Below are 22,943 nucleotides of genomic sequence, written 5' to 3'. Positions count from 1 at the left end.
TATTCTAAAAGAAAATACATCTGCACAGAACATGAACAGATTTTTTTCTTGACATTTTTCCTAAGCACTGGCTGTATAACAAGTATGTTCGTAGCATTTATGTAGTATTGATTATTATATGTAATCTAGAGATTATTTGAGGATACGTGCAGGCTATATGCAAATATTACACCATTTTATAAAAAGGTCTTGAGCATCTCAGAATTCTGATATCATCAGGGGTCCTGGACCAATCCCTCATGGATACCAAGGGACAACTATTTCAGTTTATTCTGTATTGGGATAGCTAATAGTCTCCAAAGATATCATGTCATAATCTCTGGATCCTATAAATGTTAACCTCATGTGACAAAGACTGCAGATGTGATTAAGTGGTGGATCCTGAGATGGGGAGGTTATAGTAGGTTGCCCAGGTGGGTGCCATCCTTGGATAAGAAGCAAAGGAAGGTCCGGCACACCCCCGAGGAGAAGGTAGTATGAAGATGGAGCAGAGACGTGGTATAGTGTATCAAGCCAAGGAACACTCATATCCACCAGAATCCAGAAGAGCAAGCGGATTCTATCTTAGAGCTTCCAGAGGCAGCGTGGCCCTGCTGAAATCTTGATGTCAACCCAGTGAAATTGATTTTGGATTTCTGGTGTCCAGAACTGTGAGAAAATAAATTTCAATTATTTTAAGGCAACAAGTATATGATAATTTTTTTACAGCAGCCACAGAAAAATACTACAGTGCTAAGGGGAAATGTCATTCTTCTCTACTAGTGTATACTGCAGACTAGACCACATCTTAGCTGTATTCAGTGAGTACCCAGAACTTCAGATTGTGCTGCCTTTATAGCCCCCCACCCTTTATTTCTGACAATAATGAGTATTATACCAGGTGTGCCAGTTTTCTTTAGCCTGGAAACTGATTTGAAAAGAATCTGTATGATGTTGAGGATCTTTTTGATAGTCCTGTGTTCTCACATGATGGTAAGCACTTACTGAATTATGGAGAGATCAGGATACCAACCCAACCCTTAGCCAGGATCCCTGTTACCATGATTCACTGTCCACTGACTTTTGTTATATCATGTGTACAGTTGGCTTCATCTGTCACGTATATGTTGATGAAACTACACATATAATACAGTTCTCATACTTCATCTCTATCCAGTAGTTACCTAGACATTTCCACTTGAATGTTCTATAAGCCAGAATGCGTTTATTTGTTGTTTCTTATCTTGTTTGGATGAGGATTTTCTTAAATTTCCAAGCTTATATCTGGTAACTAATTCATTTTCAATTCACTTCTGAAACTGGTTCAGATTTTTCTGTGGAATTAACTTTTACTATTGAACTTTTACTTTCTTCCATTCCATCTCCTTTATTCATTTTCTTACGTGAATAAAGATCTTATTCTACGGTACTAGATTTTCTAAAATTATAATTATTTGCACATACTAATTGTACAAAATAAAGGGCTTCTGTGTGATATTTTCATGTACACATATAATGTTCTTTGATTGTATCTACTATCCCCATGACCCTCTCTTACCCATCTGTCCACCCTCCCCCTGGTCCTCTTCTCCTTCCCTAATATCCACCTACTTTCATGTCATCTTTTCCCCCCAGAGATAAGAAAAAAACTTGTGATAATTGTCTTTCTGAATCTGACTTATTTCATTTAACATGATGATCTCCAGTTCCATCTGTTTTCCTGCAAATTATGTGATTTTATTTTTTCATGGCTAAATAGTACTACTTTGTATATACATACCACAAACATGATATACAGGTATCACCATAGTATGCTCACTTCACTTTGATTCCTTCAGGTATGTACCCAAGAATGGTATGATTGTGCTAATTCATATCCCTACCAACAGTGTATAAAGTTTCCTTTTCCCTCACATCTTCACCAGCATTGTTATTTTTTTCTTGATAACTGTCATTCTTACTAGGATGGAATCTTGATTAGTTTTGATTTACGTTTCCCTAATGGCTAAAGACATTAAGCATTTTTTTTTCATATGACTATTAGCCATGTGTGCTTCTTTTGAGAAGTGTTTATTTGGCTCAATTGCCCATTTATTGATTAGATTACTTATTCTTTTGGTATTGAATTTTTTGAGTTGTTTATGTGTTCTGGATATTCTCTGTCAGATGACTAGCTGGCAGATTTTCTCCCATTTTATAGACTGTCTCTTCACTTTTTTGATTGTTTCCTTTGCTGTGTCTTTTCAGTTGATGTAATCCAATTTGTCAATTTTTGTTACTGTTTCCTGAGCTATTGGAGTCCTGTTCAGGAAATCATTGCCCGTACTGATATATTGAAGTGTTTTCCCTATGTTTTCCTCTAGCAGTTTCAAAGTTATAGGTCTAACTTTAAGTTCTTTGATCCGTTTTGAGTTCATTTTCATACAGAGTGAGGGATCTATCTTTTACAGGTACTAAGTCCAATTTTCCCAGACCCATTTGTTGAAGAGGCTGTATTTTCTCCCACATGTTTTTTTGACTTCTTTGTTAAGAATCAAATTACTGAAAGTGTGGGTTTATTCCTGGATCCTCTATTCTGTTGTATTGATCTACGTATCTGTATTTATGCCAATACCATATGGGTTTTGCTGCAATGACTCTTGTATACTTTCAATTTGGGAATTGTGATGCCTCCTACATTATTATTTTTGCTCAAGATCACTTTTTTCTAGTTCTGTGAAGAATGTCCTTGGTGTTTTGATGGGCATTGCATTGAATCTGTTGGTCACTTTCAATAGTATGGCCATTTTAACATTTTACGTTCTCCTACTCCAAGAACATGGAATGTCTTTCCATGTGGCAGTGTCTTCAGTTCTTTTTACTTGTTTTATAATTTTCACTGTAGAGCTTCCAACTCTGGTTAGGTTGATTCTTAGGATTTTTCTAGGCTATTGTGAATGACATTGTTTTCCTGATTTCCTTCTTAGCAAGTTCTTGTTGGTGTGTAGGAAACCTACCAATTTTCGTATATTGATTTTGTATCCTACTACTTTGATGAATTTGTTTTTCAGTTCTAAGAGACTTTAGATGGACTTTTTAGGATTTTCTAGGTATAGAATTATATCTGCAAACAGGGATAATTTCACTTTATCCTTTCCTATTTGTATTCCTTTTGTTTCTTTTTCTTACCTGAGTACTCTGGCTAAGTGGACCCTTGTTTTATTCCAGATTTTACAGTAAATTCTTTCAGTTTTTCCTCATTCAGTATGATACTGGCTATGGGTGTCTCAATAATAGTGTATAATCTTTTTACCATGAATTAGCAATGATCTAATTGAGGATTTTTACATCTATGTTCATCAAGGACTTTGGCCTATTGTTTTCTTTTTGTTGTTTCCATATCAGGTTTTGGTAGTAGGGCTACATATAATGAGTTTGGAAGAGGTCCTTCCCTTTCTATTCCATGGAGTAGTTTGAGGAGCACTGTTATTCTTTAAAAACCTAATATTCCTATCTAGAAGAATGAAATTAAATCCCTATCTCTCACTCTGCACAAGAGTATCTAAGACTTAGGAATCAGACCAAACACTTTGCAACTGCTAGAAAATAACTTAGGATCAACTCTCCATTACATAGGTGCAGGCACCAACTTCCCAACAAGACTTCTAAAGCTCAGGAGTGAAACCAAGAATCAATAAGTGGGATGCCATCAAATTCAAAGCTTCTGCACAATAAAGGAAACAAGAGTATGAAGAGGGAGCCTACGGAATGGGAGAAAATCTGCCAACTGCTCTTCTGACAGAGGATTAATATGGAGAATATATAAAGAACTCAAAAAACTTAACACTAAAAAACCAGATAACCCAGTCAGCAAATGAGCAAGAGAACGAAACAGAAATTTCTCAAAAGAAGAAATACAAACGGGGACTTGGGTTGTAGCTCAGTGGTAGAGCACTTGCCTAACACTGGGTTTGATCCTCAGCACCACATAAAAATAAATACACAAAGGCATTATCTCCATCTACAATAAAAAAATTTTGCTGCTCATTCATAGGTGTATTGTTCAATTTCAGTGTGCTGTATATTTTCTGTAGTTTATTTTGCTGTTGATTTCTAATTTCATTGTTATGATTTCTTAAGATGCAAGGAATTATTTTTTTTTAATACTTTCAAGATTTGCTTTATGGGCTAAAACATAATGTGCTTTGGAGAAAGTTCCATGTGCTGATGAAAAGAATGTGTATTTTACCACTGTTGATTAAAATACACTGTAGATGTCTATTAAGTTCATTTGCTCTATAGTATAGTTTAGTTCTGATTTTTTTTGTTGGTTTTCTTGTCTGGAATGTCTTTCTATTGGTGAGGGTGAGTTATTGAAGTCACCCACCATTATTGTACTAGGGCCCTTTCTGTCTTATAGTGTTTCTTTTATAAAATTTGATTCTCTGATGTTCAGTGTATATATATTTATAATCATCTTCTTGATGGAGTGTTCTCTTTATCAGTATATACTGACCTTTGTCTCTTCTGGCCAATTTTGCGTTGAAGTCTAGTTTGTTGGATATAAGTATAGCTATTTCTGCTTCCTTTGGATTCCATTTTATTGGAATATCATTCTCTATCCTTTTACTTTTAGACCGTGTGTGTCTTTGCTAGTGAGGTGAGTTATAGGCAACCAATAGTTGGTCTTGTTTTTTTAATCCACTCAGTTAGTTTGTGTTTTAATTGGAGAATTCAGACTATTTACATTCAGGGTTATTTAAGGAAATGTACTTGTTCCTATCACTTTGTTGTTTTTATTCCAGTTGTTTTGAATGATCTACGTTCAGTTCTTTCTCATTCATCTTAAAGTTTTGATGGTTTAGTGAGTTAATCATATTTGATTCTTTGCTAATTCTCATTTGCTTGTAGTAAGATTTATTATTTCTTGTGCGCATGTGATTGTGTTTGTCTTACTTCCTCACTTTATGTACAGGATTCCTTAAGTATCTTCTATAATGTTGGCTTAGTGGTCAAGAATTTTCTTTAGGTTATACTCATCTTGGAAGATAATATCCTTATTTCACCATTGATTCTGAAGGATCACTTTGCTAGATATAGTAATCTAGGTTGAAATTATTTTCTTTCAGGGCTTGAAATACTTTATTCCAGGTTTCTGCTGAGAAATCTGCTATTATTTTAATGGGTTTGCTTTTAAAAGTAAATGACTCAGTGCTTCTTTCTTTCAGTTTTCAATATTTCTTTGTTCTGTACTTTTGACAGTTTAATATGATATGCAGAGTTTCTTTTCTGGTCATGTCTATTTGAAGTTCTAAATGCCTCCATTTTCTGGATGTCCATATATTTCCCAAGATTTGAGAAATTTTATCTACAATTTAATTAATTAGATTTTCTGTGCTTTTTTCCCTGTAGCTCTATTACCATTTCTCAACCTATAAGTCAAATGTTTGATCTTTTATTATTGTCATGTTAGTAGCTTCTTATTTTTTGTTCCCTGATGATTTCTGAATATTCTAGTTTATCTCCTTAGTCTTCACACCCTCATATTCTTTCTTCCACTTGATCTGGTCTATTAGTGAAGCTTTCAACTAAGTTTTTTTTTTTTTTGACTTATTGAACTTCTACAAGATTTTTTATTTGGTACTCTTTCAGAATCTATTTCTTTACCGAATTGCTCTTTCATAGACTGCATTATTCCTTAATTTATTCAGCTATTCATTTGTTTGTTCTTTAAACTCATTGATTATTTTAACAATCAATCTTTTGAATTCTTTGTCTAGCATTTCATCCACTTCAATATCTTTGAAGTCATTTTCTAGACACATTTTCTTTTTTTTCATATTTCTTCTGTTTCTGTGTTGAAATATGTACATCTTTTGGAATGAATGGCTTTTCCTCTTTTGTGTGAGATTCTTTTTAGTGTACTGCCTTCTTTTGAGGTTTCAGTCCTCAGGACAACCTAGACAGAAGAAAACAAACCACACTAAAGACAACACAAAGACAAATCAGATCTAGAAAGAAACTAAAAATGACTTAAAACCAACATCTATAACACCAATAGCAATAGGAAAAAAGGTTCAAAATTAATATAGAATGAAAAAGTTCAAATCAATAAAGGTAAATGTAATAATAATAAAGAGGGACAGGGAAAGGAAAAAAAGATAAAAGGATTAAGATTTTAAAAAGGAGGCCCTTCTCTCACCAGGCATACTTGTGAGAGCGACATCATCTTTAAGCCCTGTGTGGCCATCCCTGATGCACCGCTGTGAGGCCCAGGGAAGACAGGGTGACCTGGACGTCCAACTACTTTCTTAAGATCATCCCACTTTTGGATGACTATCCAAAATGCTTCATTGTGGGAGCAGACGATGTGGGCTCCAAGCAGATGGAGCAAATCCACATGTCCCTCTGAGAGAAGGATGTGATCCTGAATGGGCAAGAACATCATGATGTGTAAGGCCATATAAGGGCATCTGGAAAACAACCCAACTCTGGAGAAACTGTTGCATTGTATCAGGGGGAATGTGGACTTGTGCTCACCAAAGAGGACCTCGCTGAGGTCAGGGACATGGTGCTGGCCAATAAGGTTCCAGCTGCTGCCTGTGCTGGTGCCATTGCACCATGTGAAGTCACCAGTATTCTGGGCTGGGGTCTGAGAAGACTTCCTTCTTCCAGGCTTTAGGCATTACCACTAAATCTTCAGGGGCACCACAGAAATCCTGAGTGATGCGCAGCTGGAGACAAAGTGGGAACCAGCGAAACCACCCTGCTGAACGTGCTGAATATCTGCCCCTTCTCCTTTGACAATGGCACCATCTACAACCCTGAAGTGCTTGACATCACATGAGAGAATCTGCATTCTTGCTTCCTGGAGGGTGTCCGCAACATGTTAGTGTTTGGTTATCCAGCTCTTGCTTCAGGTGCCCCATTCTATCCTCAGTGGGTACAGAGGGTCCTGGCTTTGTCTGTGGAGACTGAGTACACCTCCCCACTTGCTGAGAAGGTCAAGGCCTTCTTTGCTGATCCGTTTGCATTTGTGGCTGCTGTTCCTGCTGCTGTGACCCCAGACAAGGTTGAAGCCAAGTAAGGGTCAGAGGAATTGGACGAGGATATGGGATTTGTTCTCTTTGACTAATTATCCCAAAGCAACAACTTAGTTAGCATTTTATGCAAAACAAAGAAATAAAGGTTTACTACTTTAAAGAAAATTTTAAATGAAAAGAAAATGGGAAAGGGGGGAATAAGAGCAAGAGACTAAAAATTCAATCAAAGATTTAAGAAGTAAATAAAATTAGACAAAAATAAGAAAGAAAAATAAAATTGAACTAAAAAACTTCCTCCTAACTGAGGTACTAAGGATGGAGAAACTTCCTTTAATACTGAAATTAACCAGGTATGGGTATATAGTAGTCTCAGCTCCATCCTGTTATAATTCCTTTCTGCTCTTATCAAATAAATTAGTGCTGCATGTAAGCTGAGCCCTGCCCTCGCTTCTTGCTGGGTCAGGCTGGTTAATGATATGCTGTTGGCAGCAGGACTGTATTAACTACAGAGGCTTTTAAATTTTTTTATTTATTGTTATTATTTTATTTTATCCACCACTAACCCCAACCAACTTTATAACATATGGGCTAAGTAGGTGCCCACTCATTCCCAAGGATCTCAGTGTGTGCATCTGGGGGTGTGGCAAATATCCAAGCAGAGGTGTGTCCCCCAGTATGTTGGAGAGTAGGGAAAGCAAACTGACCTCTGAGTGCTGTGCTGGAGAAGGGCATCCCTGGGAACTCAGCAACTTGCTAGCCTGAGTCTTTTCCTTTTTTAATTATTTTAGATGTTGATAGACTTTTATTTTATTCATTTATTTATATGCGGTGCTGAGGATAGAACCCAGTGGCTCACACATGCTAGGGGAGCCCTCTACCACTGAGCCACAACCCCAGCCCCCAGCCTGAGTCGCGATACTCTCAGATTTGGGCCCTCAGTAAATCACTCACTCCTCACTAGATACAGCCACCAACCCCTGACCCTTTATAGCCTGAGCTCCCTGCTGCTTAAGCTTCTCAGCAGATCTGCAACTGACCTTTTCCCACCTCTCATGACTGTCTCTCTTGGCCATCCCCCAGTCGATTGCTGCAGCAGGGTGTCCATAAAAACACTGATTGTGATTGTTCCATGATTCCTTATACCCAGAATAACTCAGTCCCAGACAAGACCCCCATAACCATAGCTTCTGGTTATTACACTCACAGAAATGGTGACCACACCAAAGCTGGCCCACCATGCCACAAGAGTCACTTTCAGCCCAACTCCCTGCACTGAACTTAGGATTTGTAAGAGCAGACTTTCTCCAATGGCTTGGGCTGCCATTTCATTATCAGTGGGGCTGGCTTCATGACACAGACTTACCAGTTCCCCTCCACTAGGGGATCCAGGGTAGAGCTGTGGATTGCTTCATTCTTTTTCCTGAGTTGCCTTTATGCTTCTTGGTGGTTTATATATTTCCTGTCTTTTCTTTCTTGATTTCTGAAACTTGTCTTCTCATTATCTCCTTGGAATATTGTTTCTTCTCATTTGTAGAGTCATTCAAGGGGTGCTTTGACTCCACCTTCTTACCACTTTGCTCACATCCTAAATTACCTTACCTCTGTTTTTTTTTTTTTTTTTTTTTGAATATGATAGAGTCCCCTTTTTGGGATTGCTACCTACTGCTGTAACTTTGTTTTGTATTACTCCTTCCCTACCCCTTCTCTCTGTGTTCCAGAATCAAATACCCTTCAAACATTTCAGAGAGCCAGGCTCCCTTCCTTGCACAGGTTGCTAGGTTTTGTTTGTTTGTTTTGTTTTATTTGTATGGAATATTTTTTCTCTATGCTTGCCTTTAGAAATCACTTTGAATGTCACTTTCTCTGGAATCTTTTGTGAAGGTTTTATTTTAACATCCATATAGCGTGCTCTTTGGGGTATCTATCTCACATTCAAACTTGCATTTGATAGTGTAATTTTTTTAATATCTCTTTTCTTCACCACTAGTGGGCTAAAAGCTACACTAGACCCAAGAGTATCAGTTTTTATATAGTGCATAGTACATTGTATCTCCAGTGCCTAATACAACTGATATTCAATAGGCCTTCAATTAATATTTAATGAAAGAGTAGGAAGCGGTATTCTTATTTGGGGTTGGTATTATTTTAAAATTGAGGAGTGTGTTTTTTTCCACCATGATTTTTGAAAGACAGTTTTGCTAGATATTTAATTCTTGCTTACAGGTTTTTGTTTAGTTTTTGTATTTTTTTCTTGCAGTACTTTTAATATCATCCCATTGTCTTATAGCCTCCATCTTTTTTTTTTTTTTGGCACTGGGAATTTACCCAGGGGCCTTTAACCACTGAGCCACATCCCCAGCCCTTTTCATTTTATTTTATTTTTTTTATTTTGAGACACAGTCTTGCTGAGTTGCTTTAGGGCCTTGCTTAAGTTGCAGAGGCTGACTTTGAACTTGTGATTCTCTTGCCTCAGCCTCCTAAGCCACTGAGATTAGAGACATGTGCCACCATGCCCAGCATAGCCTCCATCTTTTCTGATAAGAAGTTAGATGTTAATCTTATTTTGGTTCCTTGTACATTGAATTATTTTTCTCTTACCACTTTCAAATTTTTCTGGTTTTTTTCTGCTTTTAAAAAGTTTTTTCCAGATTTATTAAGGTTTAAGTGACAAATGAAAAAGTATTGGTACCTATGGTGCACAACATGTTTTGAGTTATGGATATAAAATTTTGTAGTGATTAAATAAAGCTAATTAATGTACCTATTGCCTCCCATACTTTTTTTCATTGCATAGATTTAAGGTCTACAGCACAATATTATGGGATACATATAGGAAGTAAAAATGTTACTTTATTGATCAGATTTCTGTAACTGTGGCAAAATACCTGAGAAAAATAATCTAAAGGAGGAAAGGTTTATTTTGGATTACAGTTTCAGAGGTTTGAGTCCATAGCCAACTGACTCCATTGCTTTTAAGTCTGTGACAAGGCAGAACATCATGATGGTAGGACATGGTAGAGGAAAGCTGCTCACCTCTTGGCAGCCAGGAAGGAGAAAGAGAAAGGAGAGTGAAGAAGGGTTTGGGGACAAGACATAGCCCCCAAGGGCACAACCTAAGTCTATCTCCTACAGTTTTCACCATCTCCTAAGAGTCCATTCAGCTACGAATCCATTAATGAATCAACCCACTGATTAGGCTAAAACCCTCATAAACCAATTACTTTCCAAGAGCCCCACCTCTGAACATTGTTACATGGAGGACCACGCCTTTAACACTTTATACAAAGCTGTGACTCCCAACAGTTAGAACACACAGGTCTGAGAACCACAGTTTGAAAGCAGGAGTGACCCTGCTTAGTATCATTCATAGTCATGTACTTGGTAAGGTCATCATAGATTTAGTAAATAGAAATACAGAAAACTCAGTAAAATTTGAATCTCTGTTAAACAAAAAGTAAATCTCTGTTACAGTTTAGATCTAGAATGTCTCATTTGTTGAAGATTTGTCCCCAGTAGGTGGCACTACATAGAGGTGGTAGAAACTTTAGGCAGTAGGGCCTAGGTAGAAAAAGGCATGCTTCTGAAGGGTATGTTTTGTTCCTGGACCTTTCCTCTCTCCCTCTGCCTCCTGGCCACCATGAGGTGAGCAGCTGTGCTGTGCCATGCCTCTCTGTCTTATCATGGGCCCCAAAGTAATGCAACCAGCCAACTACGGACTAAAACCATGAACCAAAAATTATCTTTTTTCTTATAAATTGATTTTCTCATGTATTTTAATCACATAAACAGAAAGCTAACACTTTTTTCCCAGGCAATACTTGATACTTTAAAATATTTATATTTATTTATATTTATATATTTATATTTGAAAATCTTATTTATCTGAATTTCAAATTTAATTGGGAATACTGTTTTATTTAGCATCCTATCACTTGGGAAGTTTGTGCTTTCTGTTTCCCATAATGACTATACTAATTTAAATTCCCACCAACAGTGTAACAGAGTTCCCTTTCGTCAACATCTTGGAAATACATGTTATATTTTTATCTTTTTTTATAATTAACATTTTAATAGACGTGAGATGATATCTCATTGTGATTTTAGTTTGCTTTTCCCTGATGACTAGACATGATGAACACTTTTCATGTACCTGTTTGTATGTCTTCTTTTGAGAAATGTATATTTAGATCTCTTTTTAAATGGGGAAGGTATTAGTATTAAATTGTTTCAATTCCTTGTATATTTTGAATATTAACCCTTTATCAGATGTTATGTTTGTAAACACTTTCTTTCATTCCATAGATTGTCTTCCTTTACTGTACAGTAGCTTTTTAAATTCCATTTGTCTGTTTTTTCTTTTGTTACCCATGCTTTTGGGGTCATATCCAAAGTCCATCACCTGAATCAATGTTATAACTTTCCCACCGTGGTTTCTTCTAGTAGTTTAATAGTTTCAAATCTTACATTTGTCTTTAGATGTAAGATTTTAAATCACTTTAAGTTGATTTTTATATATGGTGTAAGATCAGGATCCAAATGCATGCATTCATCTGCACATGGGACATAGTTTTTTTCTGTCACTATTTACAGAAGAAACTATTTTTTCCTCATTATTTGTTCTTGGCTTCTTTGTTGAAAACTAATTGACTATAAATGCATGGATTTATTTCTAGGCTTTCTATTCAGTTCCATTCACCTATGTGTCTGGTTTTTATGCCAACAGTTTGCTGTTTTAACTGCTATGACTTTGTAGTAGAATTTAACATCAGGTAGTGTGATGTCTCCAGTTTTGTTCAGTTTGTTCAAAATTTCTTTGATTAATCAGTCTCTTCTGAGTCCATATAAATTTTAGATTTTTTTCTGTGAAAAAAATGACATTGGAATTTTGACAAGAGTTGAATTGAATCTGTAGATTGTTTGGGGTAATGTAAACATTTTACCAGTATTTATTCCTCCAATTGATGACCATAGGATCTTTCCATTTATTTGTGTCTACTTCAGTTTTTCCAATCACTGATTATAGTTTTCAGTGTACAGATCTTTCACCTTGTTAAATTTATTCTTAAGGGGGGTTAGCTATTATAAATGCCATTGCTTTTCTGATTTCTTTTTCAGTTAGCTCCTTGTTAGTGTAAAATTGAGGGCTGGGGAGATAGCTTAGTTGGTAGAGTGCTTACTTTGTAAGCACAAGGCCCTGGGTTCAATCCCTGGTACTGTGCAAAAATAAATAAATAAAAGAAACAATTGATTTTTGTATGTTGATTGTCGATTCTGTAAATTAAAATAACTTGTTAGTTATAATAGAATTTTGGAGGATTCTTTAGGTCTTTTACATATAAGATCATATCATCTGCAAACAGAAAAAGTTTAACATCTCTCTAATCAGGTTGCATTTTATTTCTTTCTTTTGCTCATTTCTCTGGCAGAGAAAACTAGTACTAGTTGAATAGAAGTGGGAAGAATGGACATCCTTGTTTCTGAAAGTTCTTAGAGGAAGAACTTTCAGCTTTTCACTGTGGAGTAGAATGTTAGCTAGTGCTTTATGGGCTTTATTGTGTTGAGGTACATTGCTTCTATGTCCAATTGTCAAGAGTTTTTATTGTGAAAGGGTGTTGAATTCTGTCAAATGCTTTTTCTGAATCTATTAAGAGGTTTTTGTCTTACATTTTTAATGTCATATAACACATTCAAATATAAATCCCACTTGTTTGTGGTGAACAATCCTTTTTTTTTATTGTAAACAAATGGGATACATGTTGTTTCTCTATTTGTACATGGAGTCAAGGCATACCATTTGTGTAATCATAAATTTACATAGGGTAATGTTGTTTGATTCATTCTGTTATTTTTTCCCTTCCCCCCCACCACTCCCCCCCCTTTTCCCTCTATGCAGTCCTTCCTTCCTCCATTCTTATCGCCCTCCTTATCCCTAACCCTAAACCTAACCCTAACCCTAACACTAACCCCTCCCACCCCCCATTATATGTCCTCATCTGCTTATCAGAGAGATCATTCGTCCTTTGGTTTTTTGAGATTGGCTTATCTCACTTAGCATGATATTCTCCAATTTCATCCATTTGCCTGCAAATGCCATAATTTTATCATTCTTTATGGCGGAGTAATATTCCATTGTATATATGTGCCACAGTTTCTTTATCCATTCATCAACTGAAGGGCATCTAGGTTGGTTCCACAATCTGGCTATGGTGAATTGAGCAGCAATGAACATTGATATGGCTGTATCTCTGTAGTATGCTGATTTTAAGTCCTTTGGGTCTAGGCCAAGGAGTGGGATAGCGGGGTCAAATGGTGGTTCCATTCCAAGCTTTCTGAGGAATCTCCAAACTGCTTTCCAGAGTGGCTGCACTAATTTGCAACCCCACCAGCAATGTATGAGTGTACCTTTTTCCCCACATCCTCTCCAACACCCATTGTTGCTTGTGTTCTTGATAATCGCCATTCTAATTGGAGTGAGATGGAATCTTAGGGTAGTTTTGATTTGCATTTCTCTTATTACTAGAGATGTTGAACATTTTTTCATATATCTGTTGATTGCTTGTACCTCTTCTTCTGTGAAGTGCCTGTTCATTTCCTTAGCCCATTTGTTGATTGGATTATTTGTATTCTTGGTGTAGAGTTTTTTGAGTTCTTTATAGATTCTGGAAATTAGCGCTCAATCTGAAGTGTGAGTGGCAAAGATATTTTCCCATCTGTAGGCTCTCTCTTCACGCTTCTGATAGTTTCCTTTGCTGAGAGAAACCTTTTTAGTTTGAATCTATTCCAGTTGTTGATTCTTACTTTTATTTCTTGTGCTATGGGAGTCCTGTTAAGGAAGTCTGATCCTGAGCCAACAAGTTGAAGATTTGGACCTACTTTTTCTTCTATAAGATGCAGGGTCTCTGGTCTGATTCCGAGGTCCTTGATCCATTTTGAGTTGAGTTTTGTGCAGGGTGAGAGATAGGGGTTTAATTTCATTCTGTTGCATATGGTTTTCTAGTTTTCCCAGACCATTTGTTGAAGAGGCTATCTTTTCTCCATTGCATATTTTTGGCCCCTTTGTCTAGTATGAGAAAATTGTATTTATTTGGGTTTGTGTCCATGTCCTCTATTTTGCACCATTGATCTACCTGTCTATTTTGGTACCAATACCATGCCATTTTTGTTACTATTGCTTTGTAATAGAGTTGGAGATCTGGTATTGCAATACCCCCTGCTTCGCTCTTTCTACTGAAGATTGCTTTAGCTATTCTGGGTTTTTTATTCTTCCAGATGAATTTCATAATTGCTTGCTTATTTCTGTAAGGTACATCATTGGGATTTTAATTGGAATTGCATTGAATCTGTATAACACTTTAGGTAGTATGACCATTTTGACAATATTAATTCTGCCTATCCAAGAACATGAGAGATCTTTCCATCTTCTAAGGTGTTCTTTAATTTCTTTCTTTAGTGTTCTGTAGTTCTCATTGTAGAGGTCTTTCACCTCTTTTGTGAGATTGATTCCCAAGTATTTTATTTTTTTCGATGCTATTGTGAATGGGGTAGTTTTCCTAATTACTCTTTCTGAAGATTCATCACTTATGTATAAAAATGCATTGGATTTATGAGCATTGATCTTGTAACCTGCTACTTCACTGAATTCACTTATGAGTTCTAAAAGTTTTCTGGTGGAATTTCCAGGATCCTCTAAATATATAATCATGTCATCAGCAAACAGGGATAGTTTGAGTTCTTTTCCTATTCGTATCCTTTTAATTTCTTTGGTTTGTCTAATTGCTCTGGCTAGAGTCTCAAGGACGATGTTGAATAGAAGTGGTGAAAGAGGGCATCCCTGCCTTGTTCCAGTTTTTAGGGGGAATGCTTTCAGTTTTTCACCATTTAGAATGATATTGGCCATGGGCTTAGCGTAGATGGCCTTTACAATGTTAAGAAATGTTCCCAGTAACCCAATTTTTTCTAGTGTTTTGAGCATGAAGGGATGCTGTATTTTATGGAATGCTTTTTCTGCATCTATCGAAATAATCATGTGATTCTTAACTTTAAGTCTGTTGATATGGTGAATGACATTTATTGATTTCCGGATGTTGAACCAACCTTGCATCCCTGGGATAAAACCCACTTGATCGTGGTGCACTATCTTTTTAATATATTTTTGTATGTGATTTGCTAAAATTTTGTTGAGGATTTTTGTGTCGATGTTCATTAAGGATATTGGTCTGAAATTTTCTTTCCTCAATGTGTCTCTGTCTGGTTTAGGTATCAGGGTGATATTGGCTTCATAGAATGAGTTTGGGAGGGTTCCCTCCTCTTCTATTTCATGGAATACTTTGAGGAGTATTGGAATGAGCTCTTCTTTAAAGGTTTTGTAGAACTCGGCTGAGAACCATCTGGTCCCGGACTTTTCTTTGTTGGTAGGCTTTTGATGACCTCTTCTATTTCATTGCTTGAAATTGATTTATTTAAGTTGTGTATGTCCTCCTTGTTCACAATAGGTAATGCATATGTCTCTAGAAACTTGATGTCTTCTAGGTTTTCTGTTTTTTTTGGAGTATAGATTTTCAAAATAGCTTCTAATTATGTTTTGTATTTCACTCATGTCTGTAGTGATATTTCCTTGTTCATTCTGAATTTTAGTAATTTGAGTTTTCTCCCTCTTTCTCTTTGTTAGTGTGGCTAAGGGTTTATCAATTTTGTTTATTTTTTCAAAGAACCAACTATTTATTTTGTTAATTTTTCCAATTGTTTCTTTTGTTTCAATTTCGTTGATTTCAGCTCTGATTTTAACTATTTCCTGTCTTCTACTATTTTTGGTATTGGTCTGCTCTTCTTTTTCTAGGCTTTGAGCTGTAGTGTTAAATTGTTTATTTGTTGATTTCTACTTCTTATGTTGAATGCGCCCCATGAAATAAATCTTCCTCTAACTACTGCTTTCATAGTGTCCCAGAGATTTTGATATGATGTGTCTTTGTTCTTGTTTACTTCTAAGAATTTTTTAATTTCCCTCCTGATGTCTTCTGTTATCCATTCATCATATAATAGTGTATTATTTAATCTCCAGGTATTGGAGAAGTTTTCTGTTTTTTATTCTGTCATTTATTTCTAATTTCAATCCATTATGATCTGATAGAGTACAAGGTAGTATCACTATCTTCTTGTATTTGCTAACAGTAGCTTTGTGGCATAAAATATGGTCTATTTTAGAGAAGGATCCATGTGCTGCTGAGAAGAAGGTGTATTTGTTCTTTGTTGGATGGTATATTGTATATATGTCGGTTAAGTCTAAATTGTTGATTGTGTTATTGAGATCTATGGTTTCTTTATTCAATTTTTGTTTGGAAGATCTATCCAGTGGTGAGAGAGGTGTGTTAAAATCGCCTAGTATTATTGTGTTGTGGTCTATTTGATTTTTGGAATTGAGAAGGATTTGTTCGACGTACATGGATGAGCCAATGTTCGGGGCATAGATATTTATTATTGTTGTGTCTTGCTGATTTATGCTTCCCTTAAGCAGTATGTAATGTCCTTCTTTATCCCTTCTGACTAGTTTTGGCTTGAAGTCCACCTTATCTGAAATGAGGATGGATACTCCAGCTTTTTTGCTGTGTCCGTGTGCATGGTATGTTTTTTCCCATCCTTTCACCTTTAGTCTATGGGTATCTCTTTCTATGAGATGAGACTCTTGCAGGCAGCAGCATATCGTTGGATTTTTCTTTTTAATCCAATCTGCCAGTCTATGTCTTTTGATTGAAGAGTTCAGGGCATTAACATTCAGGGTTATTATTGTGATATGATTTGTATTCCCAGTCATTTGACTCATTTTTGTTTTTTGACATGATTTTGTTTCTCCTTTATTTGGCTATTCCTTTAGGCTAGTTCCTCCCATTGCTGATTTGCATCGTTGTTTTTCATCTCTTCCTCATGGAATATTTTGCTGAGAATGTTGTGTAATGCTGGCTTTCTTTTTGTAAATTCCTTTAGCTTTTGTTTATCATGGAAGGATCTTATTTCATCGTCAAATCTGAAAGTAAGTTTTGCTGGGTATAAGATTCTTTGTTGGAATCCATTTTCTTTCAGGGCTTGGTAATTGTTGTTCCAGGCCCTTCTAGCTTTTAGGGTCTGGATTGAAAAATCTGCTGATATATTCTTATTGGTTTCCCCCTGAATGTAATTTGAATCTTTTCTCTCGTGGCCTTTAAAATTCTGTCTTTATTTTGTATGTTAGGTATTTTCATTATAATGTGCCTTGGTGTGGGTCTGTTGTAATTTTGTATATTTGGAGTCCTATAAGCCTCTGATACTTGATTTTCCATTTCATTCTTCAGATTTGGGAAATTTTCTGATATTATTTCATTGAATAGATTGTTCATTCCTTTGGTTTTTTTCTGTAAGCCTTCCTCAATCCCAATAATTCTTAAATTTGGCCTTTTCATGATATCCCATAATTCTTGTAGATTCTGTTCATGATTTCTTACCATCTTCTCTGTTTGGTCAACTATGTTTTCAAGATTAAATATTTTGTCTTCAATGTCTGAGGTTCTGTCTTCCAGGTGTTCTATCCTATTGGTTATGCTTTCTATGGAGTTTTTAACTTGGTTTATTGTTTCCTTCATTTCAAGGATTTCTGTTTGTTTGTTTTTTTCAGTATCTCTAAGTCTTTATTGAAATGATCTCTTGCTTCCCGTATTTGGTCTTTTAACTGTTGATTGGTGCAATCATTTAATGCCTGCATTTGCTCTTTCATCTCCTCCTTCAATGCCTACATTTGCTCTTTCATCTCCTCGTTTGCTTCCCTGATTGTTTTAATTATGTACATTCTGAACTCCCTTTCTGACATTTCTTCTGCTGTGCTGTCATTAGGTTTTATTGATATAGTATCTAGGTTTGTTTGGGACATTTTCTTCCCTTGTTTTCTCATATTGGTTAGATATCAGTGGGACTCTGAGATATTGCAGGTTTCCTCTATTGGCTTATAGTGTCCCTGTAGATTTCCAGTGTATCACCTCCCAACCTTCAGTAGCCTGAAGTCTTGGAGGAACTTGATAATGCTGTGCTTCTGAAGAAAGCTGCCCCTAGCCCACTACTGGTTCCAGGGCTTGGAGCTGGCTCTGTGTGGAAAGGCTCTCACTGGGCAGTCTGCTCCGAGAAGCTGGCCGTGAAAGGAGCCTGCTGCCGGAGGGAGCAGGGCTTCTTGGGGAAGTACCTGGCTGCCCTGTCCTGGTCCCTGAAGCTGCCTGCGGGCCGGAGCTTGCCGCTGGCTCTGGGACTCGGAGCTGGTTCTGTGCAGAAAGGCTCTCACTGGGGGATCTGCTCTGAGAAGCTGGCCATGTGGGAGGAGCCCACTGCTGGAGGGAGCAGGGCTACCTGTGGAAGAGTCTAGCTGCCCTGCCCTGCTCTGAGAAGCCACCCCTATCTGGGCCTGCCACCCAGGCTGAGCTTCACCTAGTGGGGGAGACTCACCCTGTGGCTCTATTTTAGTCCGAGTCTCTCAATGCCTCCTCTTCTTGAATCCTGGGTTCTGGAGCAACAGGAGATGTAGTCACCCTCTAGTCCACCATCTTGGATCACCCCGTGGAAAGAGCCAGCCGCCGGAGGGAGCAGGGCCAGCTGGAGAAGTCTCTGACTGCCCTGCCCTGGTCCCAGAGGCTGCCTTCGTGCCAGAGCTCTCCGCTGGCTCCAGGACTTGTGGCTGGCTCTGTGTAGAAAGTCTCTCACTGGGCGGTCTGGTCCGAGAAGCTAGCCTTGAAAGGCACCTGCCATCGGAGGGAGCAGGGCTGCTTGGGGAAGTCCCTGGCTGTCCTGTCCTGGTCCCTGAAGCTGCCTGCAGGCCGGATCTCGCCGCTGGCTCCGGGACTTGATCTGGTTCTGTGCAGAAAGGCCTCTTCTTGATTTTTGACGTAGGCTTTTATTGCTGTGAAATTCCCTCTTAGAAATGCCTTCTGCTGCATACTGTAAGTTTTGGAATGTTGTGACCTATTTTCATTTGTATCAAGATATTTGTAAGTGTCACTTTTGATGTCTTCTTTGACCCATTTTTTGTTCAGGATCATGTTGTTTAACATTCATGTAATTGTGATTTTTCTGAAATTCCTCCTGTTATTGATTTCTCTTTCATATTGCTGTAGTCAGGGAGGATACTTGATATAATTTTAATCTTCTTAAATTTGTTAATACTTGTTTTGCACCCTTATATATGATCTACCCTGGAGAATGTTCTGTGTGCACTTGAGAATAATGTGCATTTTGCTGCTGCTGGATAGAATGTTCTGTATATGTCTTCTAGATCATGGTCTAAAGTGTAGTTCAAATCCAATGTCTCCATATTGATTGATTTTCTGTTTGAATTACCTACCCATTGTTCAAAATTGGTATGTTGAAGTTCTCTACAATTGTTTTATAGCAGTCTGTCTCTCCCTTGAGATCTATTAATGCTTGCTTTATATTTAGGTACTTCTATCTTGGGGGCATATATACAGATGTTTCTCCAGTTATGATAGACTTACACCCTGATAAACTCACTAAGTTGAAAATTTATTTAAACCAAAAAATGCTTTTAATACTGTACACCTAACCTATCAAACATCCTCACTTAGCAATATAGCACATTATAGAGTGCTGCTTGTTTACATACTTGATTGCATGAGTGAACTGTGGTTCTCTGCCACTGCTCAGCACTGTGAGAAAATATCATATTGGTTAGTACTAGTCTGGCAAAAGATCAATATTCAAAGTGTAGTTTCTATTAAGTGTGTTTTGCTTTTTGAACCATCATAAAACTGAAACATAAGTCATCAAAAGTTGAGGACTGTGCATTTAGAATTATTATACGCTTTTGATGAATCAACCCGTTATCATTGTATGATGACATTCTGTCTCTTATGATTTTAGTTTCTTTTTGCATGTAATGTCTTTTTCCATCCCTTCATTTTCAATCAAAAGGTGTCCTTATAGGTGAACTGAGTTTCTTGCAGGAAATGTACTGTTGGGTCTTGTTTTATTTTTGTTTAATCCATTCAGACACTCTATGTCTTTTGATGGCAAAATTTAATCCATTTACATTTAAGATAATTATTGATAGGTAAAGACTTACTGCTGACATTTTGTTATATTGTTGTTTTGCAGATCCTTTGTTCCTTTCTTCCTCTATTGCTGTTTCCTTTTGAGATTGAATGATTTTGTTTATTTTTTTGATGGTGGTATGCTTTGATTTCTCACTTTTTATCTTTTCTGTATCTGCTATAGGTTTTGCTTGGTGGTTAGGCTTACATAAAACATCTTATAGTTGCAATAGGTTATTTGAAACTGATAACAACTTAACTTTCATTGCTTAAAAAAATTCTACAGTTTTGCCATGCATGGTGGTGCACACCTGTAATTCCATCAATTCTGGAAGCTGAGGCAGGAGGATTGGAAATTTGAAGTCAACCTCAGCAACTTAGTCAGGCCCTAAGCAACTTAATGAGACCCTCTCTCAAAATAAAAAATTAAAAGGGCTAGGGATGTGGCTCAGTGTTTAAGTACTTCTGGGTTCAGTATTCAGTATCAAAAACAAAACAACAAAAAACAAATTTCTACAGTTTTACCACTCCCACATGCATTTTCTAGCATTCTTTATTTGCTAATATATGTTTAAGTATAATGTCCTTTCCTGAGACTTCCTTAGCATTTCTTATGGACAGGTCTACTAGCAGAAAACTTCCCCCAGGTTCTGTTAGTTTGAGACTGTCATAGCTTCTTAATTTTTGAAGAATAGCCTTGTTGGTTATAAAATTTTGGGTTGAAAGATCCCCCCAAGCACTTTATTTTATTTATTTATTTATTTATTGCCATTTTGACTGGAATGGGATGGAATCTCAGTGTAGTTTTAATTTGCATTTCTCTAATTGCTACAAATGTTGAACATTTTTTCATATATTTGTCAACTATTCATATTTCTTTTGTGAAATGTCTGTTCAGTTCCTTTGCCCATTTATTGATTGGGTTTTTTTTTTTTTTTTGATAAGTTTTTTGAGTTCTTAATATACCCTGAAGATTAATGCTCATTCTGAGGTGCAGGTGGCAAAGATTTTCTTCCATTCTGTAAACTCTCTCTTCACACTTTTGTTTCCTTTGCTGTGAAGAAGCTTTTTAGTTTGATGCCATTCTGTTTATTAATTATTGATTTTATTTCTTGCACTTTAGGAGTCTTATTAAGGAAGTCAGTTCCTGAGTCAATATAGTGGATTGTTGGACCTACCTTTTCTTCTAGTATGTGCAGAATTTCTGGTCTAATACCTAAGTCCTTGATCTAATTTGAGCTGAGTTTTGTGCAGGGTGAGAGATAGGGGTTAAAGTTCATTCTATTACATATGGATTTTCAGTTTTCTCATCACTATTTGTTGAAGAGGCTATCTTTTCTCCAATGAATGTTAATGGCTCCTTTAACTAGTACAAAATAATGTATTTTTATAGGTTTGTTTCTGTGTCTTCTATTCTGTTCCATTGGTCTTCTTGCCTGTTTTGGTGCCAATACCATGCTGTGTTTGTTACTGTAGCTCTATAGTATAATTTTAGGTCTGGTATTGCAATGCTTTCTGGTTTGCTTTTCTCACTAAGGATTGCTTTGGCTAATCTGGGGCTTCTTTTTTGTTTTTCCAGGTGAATTTCATGAGTGCTTTTTCTATTTCCATGAAAAATGTCATTGGAATTTTGGTGGGAATTACATTGAATCTGCATCGTGTTTTTGGTAGTATGACACTTTAAATATGTCATCCAACTGTCTTCTGACTTAATGGTTTCTGATGAAAAATTAACTGTTAATCTTATGAAGAATCACTTGTACATGATAAGTCATTGCTTTCTTGCTACTTTTAATTTCTCTCTTTGTTGTTTGGCAGTTGACTTATAATGTATCTTAATGTGACTCTCTTTGAGTTTATCTTCCTTTGAACTCATTGATCTTAGATGTGTAGATTCATGACTTTCATCAAATTTGGGACACGTTTGGCCATTATTTATTCAAATACTTCTTTTGAAAAGTTTTACTCTTTTCCTGTTATTCCACAATGTGTATATTGGTAGACTAGTTTGTTTGTTCCTTAGATCCTTTAGGCTCTATTCCCTCTCTTTCTTTTTTTTTCTGCCCCTCATAATGAATAATTTCAAATGTCTTATTTTTAAACTCCTTACTTCTGTCTTCTGCCTGATTTAATCTGCTGTTAAACCCCTTGAGTGAATTTTTCATTTCAGTTATTTTGCTTTATAAATTTAATTTCTGATTAGTTCCTTTTTATAATTTTCATTTCATTATTAATGTTCTTATTTTTATTTATACTTTATTTTCCTGGTCTACTTTAGTTCTTCGTCTATGGTTCCCTTTAGCTTTTCAGCATATGTAGAAGAGTTTTTTAAAAATATCTGCTCTTGAGTCCAAATTTTGGGCTTCCTCAAGGGTGGTTTCTATTTTTTTTTCTTTAAGTGGGCCATATTTCACATTTATGTGTACATTTGTTAGTTTTTTTTTGGTTGAAAATCAGGCATTTTAACTAATATAATATGGGTAATCCTGGAAATCAATTCTCCTCCTTCTTCAGGGATTACTATTATTTATTGTTGAAGGATGCAATCATCCTTCTCCTTTATTATGATCTATTTGTTTTCTGTTCTGTTACCTTGGTAGTCAGCCAGTGACCTGGGAGACATTTCCTTATACATCAAAATTTTCCTTGCTTTTTTTTATTTATTAAGCAGTCCCCTGTTTAAAGTTTAGATTCTATAATAGAATTCTGAAATAGTTAACCTGTCCGGTTTTAACAGTTCATTTCCGTGATTCTTTAAACATTGTGTGCTACCATTTTCCCTGATGTAATTTCTTCCCCCCTGCCTTTGGATATATCATTTCATTGATATTAACCTAGTTTTTATTTTTGTTGACCTTTAAATTACTATTTGCCCCCTGGAGCTTGG

At 36.5% G+C, this 22,943-nt stretch overlaps 1 protein-coding gene and 1 pseudogene across 1 annotated transcript in view; both read left to right on the top strand.

Annotated features, from left to right (window-relative positions):
• C2cd6 (C2 calcium dependent domain containing 6) overlaps positions 1-22,943 on the top strand; it is a 171,352-nt gene that overhangs the window by 114,173 nt on the left and 34,236 nt on the right.
• On the top strand, positions 1,199-7,093 carry LOC124981309 (60S acidic ribosomal protein P0-like; annotated as a pseudogene).

The sequence above is a fragment of the Sciurus carolinensis genome, chromosome 3, assembly GCF_902686445.1.
Source record: "Sciurus carolinensis chromosome 3, mSciCar1.2, whole genome shotgun sequence".
In the NCBI taxonomy this organism is placed as follows: domain Eukaryota; kingdom Metazoa; phylum Chordata; class Mammalia; order Rodentia; family Sciuridae; genus Sciurus; species Sciurus carolinensis.
Note: the sequence above shows the minus strand (reverse complement) of the source record. Positions and strands in the feature narration are given on the sequence as shown.